General features: G+C 39.6%; 1 non-coding gene across 1 annotated transcript; it reads left to right on the forward strand.

Moving 5' to 3' along the window:
• Window positions 1–204: 204 nt before the first annotated feature.
• Window positions 205–330, forward strand: LOC132428817 (U6atac minor spliceosomal RNA). Its single transcript, XR_009520210.1, has one exon. It is a non-coding gene; the product is annotated as a U6atac minor spliceosomal RNA (small nuclear RNA).
• Window positions 331–8,141: the final 7,811 nt, after the last annotated feature.

The raw sequence follows: 8,141 nt of genomic DNA on the forward strand, positions 1-8,141 counted from the left end.
GTTTTGTTCCACTACCTTCTGCCATTTTTCAGGCAACTTCATAACTCCATCTTCCCAAAACATTTTATCTCTTTGAGCAAAGAATTGTTCCAGGTGTCTTTTACAATATCCCAGGGAACTGAAATTTTTTCTGTTAAGAGAACTTTGTAAAGACCGAAATAAATGGAAATCCGAAGGTGCAATGTCTGGTGAAAACGGCAGATGGTGTTGTATGAAAGGACAGAAGGTTAGCATTCCCCTTGACAAGGATGGAAGAGGCCTTCGGGCCTAACAACACGCATACAGTTAAGGCATTGACATTTACTTCGTGGCATCTAACCACTGTTTTTACCCATTTATGATAAAAACTCTCCAGAAAGTGGGCATAGAGGAAAACTACCTCAACATAATAAAGGCCATATATGACAAACCCACGGCAAACATCATTCTCAATGGTGAAGAACTGAAAGCACTTCCTCTAAGATCAGGAACAAGACAAGGATGTCCACTCTCACCACTATTATTCAACGTAGTTTTGGAAGTCCTAGCCACAGCAATCAGAGAATAAAAAGAAATAAAAGGGGGCTTCCCTGGTGGCACAGTGGTTGAGAGTCCGCCTGCCGATACAGGGGACACGGGTTCGTGCCCCAGTCGGGAGGATCCCACATGCCGCAGAGCAGCTAGGCTCATGAGCCATGGCTGCTGAGCCTGCACGTCCAGAGCCTGTGCTCTGCAACGGGAGAGGCCCCAACAGTGAGAGGCCCACGTACAGGAAAAAAAAGAAAGAAATAAAAGGAATACAAATAGGAAAAGAAGAAGTAAAACTGTCACTGTTTGCAGATGACATGATACTGTACATAGAGAATCCTAAAAATGCCACCAGAAAACTACTAGAGCTAATCAATGAATTTGGTAAAGTTGCAGGATACAAAATCAATGCACAGAAATCTCTTGCATTCCTATATACTAATGATGAAAAATCTGAAAGAGAAATTATGGAAACACTCCCATTTACCATTGCAACAAAAAGAATAAAATACCTAGGAATAAACCTACCTAGGGAGACAAAGACCTGTATGCAGAAAACTATAAGACACTGATGAAAGAAATTAAAGATGATACCAACAGATGGAGAGATATACCATGTTCTTGGATTGGAAGAATCAATATTGTGAAAATGACTATACTACCCAAAGCAATCTACAGATTCAATGCAATCCCTATCAAATTACCAATGGCATTTTTTATGGAACTAGAACAAATCATCTTAAAATTTGTATGGAGACACAAAAGACCCCAAATAGCCAAAGCAGTCTTGAGGGGAAAAAACTGAGCTGGGGGAATCAGACTCCCTGACTTCAGACTGTACTACAAAGCTACAGTCATTAAAACAATATGGTACTGGCACAAAAACAGAAACATAGGTCAATGGAACAAGATAGAAAGCCCAGCGATAAACCCACGCACCTATGGTCAACTAATCTATGACAAAGGACGCAAAGATATACGATGGAGAAAAGACAGTCTCTTCAATAAGTGGTGCTGGGAAAACTGGACAGCTACATGTAAAAGAATGAAATTAGAACACTCCCTAACACCATACACAAAAATAAACTCAAAATGGATTCGAGGCCTAAACGTAAGACCAGACACTATAAAACTCTTAGAGGAAAACATAGGAAGAACACTCTTTGACATAAATCACAGCAAGACCTTTTTTTTTTTTGCGATACGTGGGCCTCTCACTGCTGTGGCCTCTCCCGTTGCAGAGCACAGGCTCCAGACGCGCAGGCTCAGCGGCCATGGCTCATGGGCCCAGCCGCTCGGCAGCATGTGGGATCCTCCCAGACTGGGGCATGAACCCATGTCCCCTGCATCAGCAGGTGGACTCTCAACCACTGTGCCACCAGGGAAGCCCACAGCAAGATCTTTTTTGATCCACCTCCTAGAGTAATGGAAATAAAAACAAAAATAACCAAATGGGACCTAATGAAACTTCAAGGCTTTCCCACAGCAAAGGAAACCATAAATAAGAGGAAAAGACAACCCTCAGAATGGGAGAAAATATTTGCAAATGAATCAACGGATAAAGGATTAATCTCCAAAATATATAAACAGCTCATGCAGCTCAATATTAAAGAAACAAACAACCCAATCCAAAAATGGGCAGAAGATCTAAATAGACATTTCTCCAAAGAAGACATACAGATGGCCAAGAAGCACATGAAAAGCTGCTCAACATCACTAGTTATTAGAGAAATGCAAATCAAAACTACAGTGAGGTATCACCTCACACCAGTTAGAATGGGCATCATCAGAAAACCTACAAACAACAAATGCTGGAGAGGGTGTGGAGAAAAGGGAACTCTCTTGCACTGTCGGTGGGAATGTAAATTGATACAGCCACTATGGAGAACAGCATGGAGGTTCCTTAAAAAACTAAAAATAGAATTACCATATGATCCAGCAATCCCACTACTGGGCATATACCCAGAGAAAACCATAATTCAAAAAGACACATGCACCCCAATGTTCATTGCAGCACTATTTACAATTGCCAGGTCATGGAAGCAACCTAAATGCCCATTGACAGACGAATGGATAAAGAAGTTGTGGTACATATATACAATGGAATATTACTCAGCCATAAAAAGGAACGCAATTGAGTCATTTGTTGAAACGTGGATGGATCTAGAGACTGTCATACAGAGTGAAGTAAGTCAGAAATAGAAAAACAAATATCGTATATTAACGCATGTATGTGGAACCTAGAAAAATGGTACAGATGAACTGGTTTGCAGGGCAGAAGTTGAGACACAGATGTAGAGAAAACATACAGACACCAAGGGGGGAAAACCGCGGTGGGGTGGGGATGGTAGTGTGCTGAATTGGGCGATTGGGATTAACATGTATACACTGATGTGTATAAAATTTGTGACTATTAAGAACCTGCAGTATAAAAAACAAACAAACAAAAGACAACTAAACTTTCTTTGGGTTATTTGTATGGAAATATGTTAATATAAATGTTTCAGACATTACATGAAATTTCTAAAGATCTTATATGTTCTGGTATAATGTTATAAGTCATAATTCTAGTTATTACTTTAAAATGTATATCTCAGAAATTTAAAAAAATAAAGAAAAAAGGAAAAAAAAATAAAGGAAAAAAAAGAAAAAGAAATAAAGAAAAAAAAACAAAGAAAACGGCGGATGAATGAGAACTTCCCAGACAAGCTGTAATAGTTTTTGCCTGGTCATCAAACAAACATGCAGTCTTGCATTATCCTGATGGAAGATTATGCGTTTTCTGTAATTCTGGATGTTTTTCGTCTAGTGCTGCTTCCAGTTGGTCTAACTGGGAGCAGTACTTGTTGGAATTAATCGTTTGGTTTTCCGTAAGGAACTCATAATAGAGGACTCCCTTCCAATCCCACCATATATACAACTTCACCTTCTTTGGATGAAGACCGACATTTGGTGTGGTTGGTGGTGGATCATTTTCCTTGCCCCATGATCTCTTCTGTTCCACATTATTGTATAGTATCTACTTTTCATCACCCGTCACAATTTGTTTTAAAAACGTAACATTTTCGTTACGTTTAAGTAGAGACTCGCATGCGGAAATACGGTCAAGAAGGGTTTTTTCGCTTAACTTATGTGGAAACCAAACATCAAAGCGATTAACATAACCAAGCTAGTGCAAATGATTTTCAACTCTTGATTTGGATATTTTGAGTATGTCAGCTATCTCCCGTGTGGTGTAACGTTGATTGTTCTCAATTAATGTCTCGATTTGATCGCTATCAACTTCAACTAGTCTACCCGACCGTGTAGCATCATCCAGTGAGAAATCTCCAGCATGAAACTTGGCAAACCACTTTTGACACATTCAGTCACAGCACCTTCTCCAAACACTGCACAAATCTTTTTTTGTGTTTTAGTTGCGTTTTTACCTCTCTTGAATTAATAAAGCATAATATGCCGAAAACGTTGCTTTTTTTCTTCCATCTTCAATATTAAAATGGCTACAGAAAAATTCACCAATTTTGATAAGTTTTTTTAAAAATGCATGCTAATATGACAGCTGTCACAATGCAATCTAACAAAATTCAAAAACAAAACTTTGAATGAAGTTAAAGACAACTAAGAGATACTAGCGCCATCTTATAGAAAAAATCGAACTCTTTGGCCAACCCAATATTTCTATATATCAGCAATGAACACACAGACAACAAAATTTTAGATGCAATACCACTTACACTTATGCAAAATAAAAATTAAATACTTAGGTGTATGTCTAACAAAATATGTAGAACACATATGCAGAAAACTACAAAACACTGATGAAATAAATCAAAGGCTTAAATAAATGAAAAGAGACTGTGTTCATGGACTGGAAGATTCAATGTTGTTAACATATCAATTCTTCACAATCTGAAATGCAGATTTAACCTAATTCCTATTAAAATACCAAGAACATTTTCTGTAATATAGACAATACTACTCTAAAATCTATATGGAGGGACTTCCCTGGTGGTGCAGAGGTTGGGATTCCATGGTCCCAGTGCAGGGGGTCTGGGTTCAATCCCTGGTTGGCGAACTAGATCCCACATGCATGCTGCAACCGAGAGTTCACATGCCAGAGCTAAGGAGACGGCGTGCGCAACTAAGGAGCCCTGGAGCCACAACTAAGGAGCCAGCAAGCTGGAACTAAGGAGCCCGTGAGCCGCAACTGAGACCCGGAACAACCAATTAATTAATTAACTATTAAAAAATAAAATAAAATCTATATGGAAAGGCAAAGGAATTAGAATAGCTAAAATACTTTATAAAAAGAAAAATAAGGACTTCTCTGGAAGTCCAGTGGTTGATACTTCGCCTTTCAGTGCAGGAGGTGCGGGTTTGATCCCTGGTTAGCGAGCTAAGATCCCACATGCCTCACAGCCAAAAAAAACAAAACACAAAACAGAAGCAATATTGTAACAAATTCAATAAAGACTTTCAAAAAATGGCCCATATCAAAAAAATCATCAAAATTTTTTTTAAAAAACAAGAAGAAAGTGGGAAGAATCAGCCTACCCAATTTCAAGGTGTATTATATAGCTTCAGTAATCAAGACTGTGTGGTATTGGAGGATGTACGAATACACGGAACAATGGAACAGACTAGAAAACCCGGAAATTGACCCAAACAAATACACTGAAATGAATTTTCACAAAGGTGCAAAAACAATAATGGAGAAAGTATAGCCCTTTAAACAAATGGTGCTGAAGCAAATGGACATTCATAGGGAAGGGAACAAAATCCTCTACCTAAACATGACACTTTATACAAAAAAATACCTCAAAATGGATTAAATAAAAAATGGAAAATTTACCAAGAAATAAAAACATAGGTGTAAATCTTTTTTAGTTCTGAGATTAGACAAAGAGTTCTTAGGCTTGACATCAAAAGCAGTATATGTGAGGGACTTCCCTGGTGGCGCAGTGGTTAAGAATCGACCTGACAATGCAGGGGACATGGGTTTGATCCCTGGTCCGTAAAGATCCCACATGCTGCGGAGCAATTAAGCCCACAACTACTGAGCCTGCACTCTAGAGCCTGTGAACCACAACTACTGAAGCCCATGTGCCTAAAGCCCGTGCTCCGCAACAAGAGAAGCCACTGCAATGAGAAGCCTGCACACCGCAATGAAGAGTAGCCCTCGCACCGCAATGAAGAGTAGCCCTCGCTCACCACAACTAGAGAAAGCCTGCACGCAGCAACCAAGACCCAAGGCAGCCAAAAATTAATTAGTTAATTAATTTTCCAAAAAATCACTATATATGAAAAGAAAACTTGATAAATCGGACCTCACCAAAATTTAAAACTTTTGTTTTCCAAAAGATTCTAAGAAGTTAAAAGACAAGCTGCAAACTGAGAGAAATACTTGGAAACCACATATCTGACAAAGGTCTAGTATCTAGAATATATAAAGAAATCCCAAAACATAACATTAAAAAACAAAACAAAACAAAAACACACCAAACAATTCAACTAGAAAATGAGCAAAAGAAATGAACAGATATTTCACCAAAATGGATATACAGATGGCAAAGTACATAAAAAAATGTTCAACATTATTAGCCATTAAGGAAGTGGAAATTAAAACCACAATGAGATATCACCACATGTCTATCTGAATAGCTAAAATTAAAAATAGTAATAACACCAAATGCTGGCTAGGATGCAGAGAAACTGGATCATTCATATATTACTGGTGGGAATGTAAAATGTTCTAGCCACTCTGGAAGACAGTTTGACAGTTTCTTGAAAAACTAAACATGCAATTACCATAGGGCAGTTGCACTGAGCAATTGCACTCCTAGGCATTTATCCCAGAGAAATGAAAACTTATGTTCACACAAAAATTGTACAGAAGTTTCCATAGCAACTTTATTTGTAATAGACAAAAAGCTGAGGCAACCCAGATATTCTTCAATATCTATCTTCTACCAGTTAAACAAACTGGTACATCCATACCATAGCAGTAAAAAGGAACAAACTATTGATACACACAACTTGGATCTCCAGAAAATTATGTTGAGTAAAAAAAAAAGCCAGTCCCAAAAGTTTATATACTGTATACTTCCATTTATATCAAATTCTTGAAATGACAAGATCCTAAAAATGGAGAATAGATTAGTAGTTGCTAGGAGTTAAACACGGAGTGGGGGAGCTGGAGTGAAGTGGGTGTGGCTACAAAAGTGCAACATGAATGATCTTCAAGGTGATGGAAATGTTGTCTTGACTGTATTTGTCAATATACTGGTTGTGATACTGTACTACAGTTCTGCAAAATGTTATTGTTAGGGGAAACGGGGTAAAAGATACACAGGATCTCTGTGCTGTTTTTTACGATTATGTATGAATCTACAATTACCTCAAAAAAAAAAAAGAAGCCTTTGCCTCAGATGGGTCAACTGTCCTTCCATATACTCGGCTAGTCTGCATCATCCATCTAGCTCAAACTGCTCACTCTAGCTCCTTCCTCTCAACAGATACCACCACCACCAAACATTTACTGGGCATTTGTTATGTGACAAAGAACTTTATGTACTAACTTTATGCGCTAAGAACTTTACATGTACTAACTCGTTTAATCCTCATAACAAATAACTTTGAATTCTGTTTTTCATAGGACGTAGCAGCCTCAGACACCACTCTACTTCATCCTCATCCATCCACTCCTTTTTTTCCCCTTCCTTTGATAATGAAAAGAAGGGTCCATTCCCCAAATTAAAGGCAATCCTTTCACTTAAGCACTGGATCATTCCTTTTCAGGATCCTAACTCCATCCAATATCCTCTTTCTTGCGTTTTGAACCCCTGCCTTTCAACTACCTCTATTCTGTCTGAATTTAGGTATGTTCACAAATCCTTCTATCAGTTAAAAGATAAATAAATAAATAACTTCCCCCAACCTTACTAAGCATCAGCCATTTTCAGTCCTCTTAGCCACTTTTCTTAAGAATTGTTCCCATTTACTCTTTCTAATTCCTTAACTTCCATTTAGTTAACTTCCATTTAGTTCTCCAACCGCGACAACTCAGCTTCTGCTCCTACTCTATGAAAGCTTCTAACTTCTTTCCAGCATTTGACACCACTTCCCATTCCTTAATCTAAACTCTCTCTTGCTTGGGCTTCTCGGACATCACCAAGCTGTAAGAGCTGAGGTAAGTGACACAGTTGACCTAAAAAGAGGGAAACAAAGTAGGGCATGCGACTGGCAAAGAAAGCAAAGGCGAGTGGAGGTTGCTACTCTTTGAGAGGGAGCTTGGGAGACAGGAGGCAGAAAGGACCACAGTGGGCATTAAAACAAATCGACCGTGACTTTCACCCTCACCTTCACCCTCTTTCTCCCCACTTCCTTCAAGGACCTGACGGTACTCAAGGAAACACTAGGCGGTAGTGGCCACGCGACAGGTGGCAGGGGCCGGCCCCTGCGGGGCGAGAAAGGCGGGCTTTCCTGCGGGTGCCGACCGCACCGCTGTGGAGGCGAAGGAAGCGCTCGGCTGCCGTCGGAACCCGTGCGCGGGGCCGCGGTTGCAGCTCGGCGTGGGGCCGCTAGATGGCGGACGCGTGTGCGCGTGCGTGACGGCGCTTCCGGTCCCGGGCGAG

This window comes from Delphinus delphis, chromosome 7 (assembly GCF_949987515.2).
Source record: "Delphinus delphis chromosome 7, mDelDel1.2, whole genome shotgun sequence".
Classification (NCBI taxonomy): domain Eukaryota; kingdom Metazoa; phylum Chordata; class Mammalia; order Artiodactyla; family Delphinidae; genus Delphinus; species Delphinus delphis.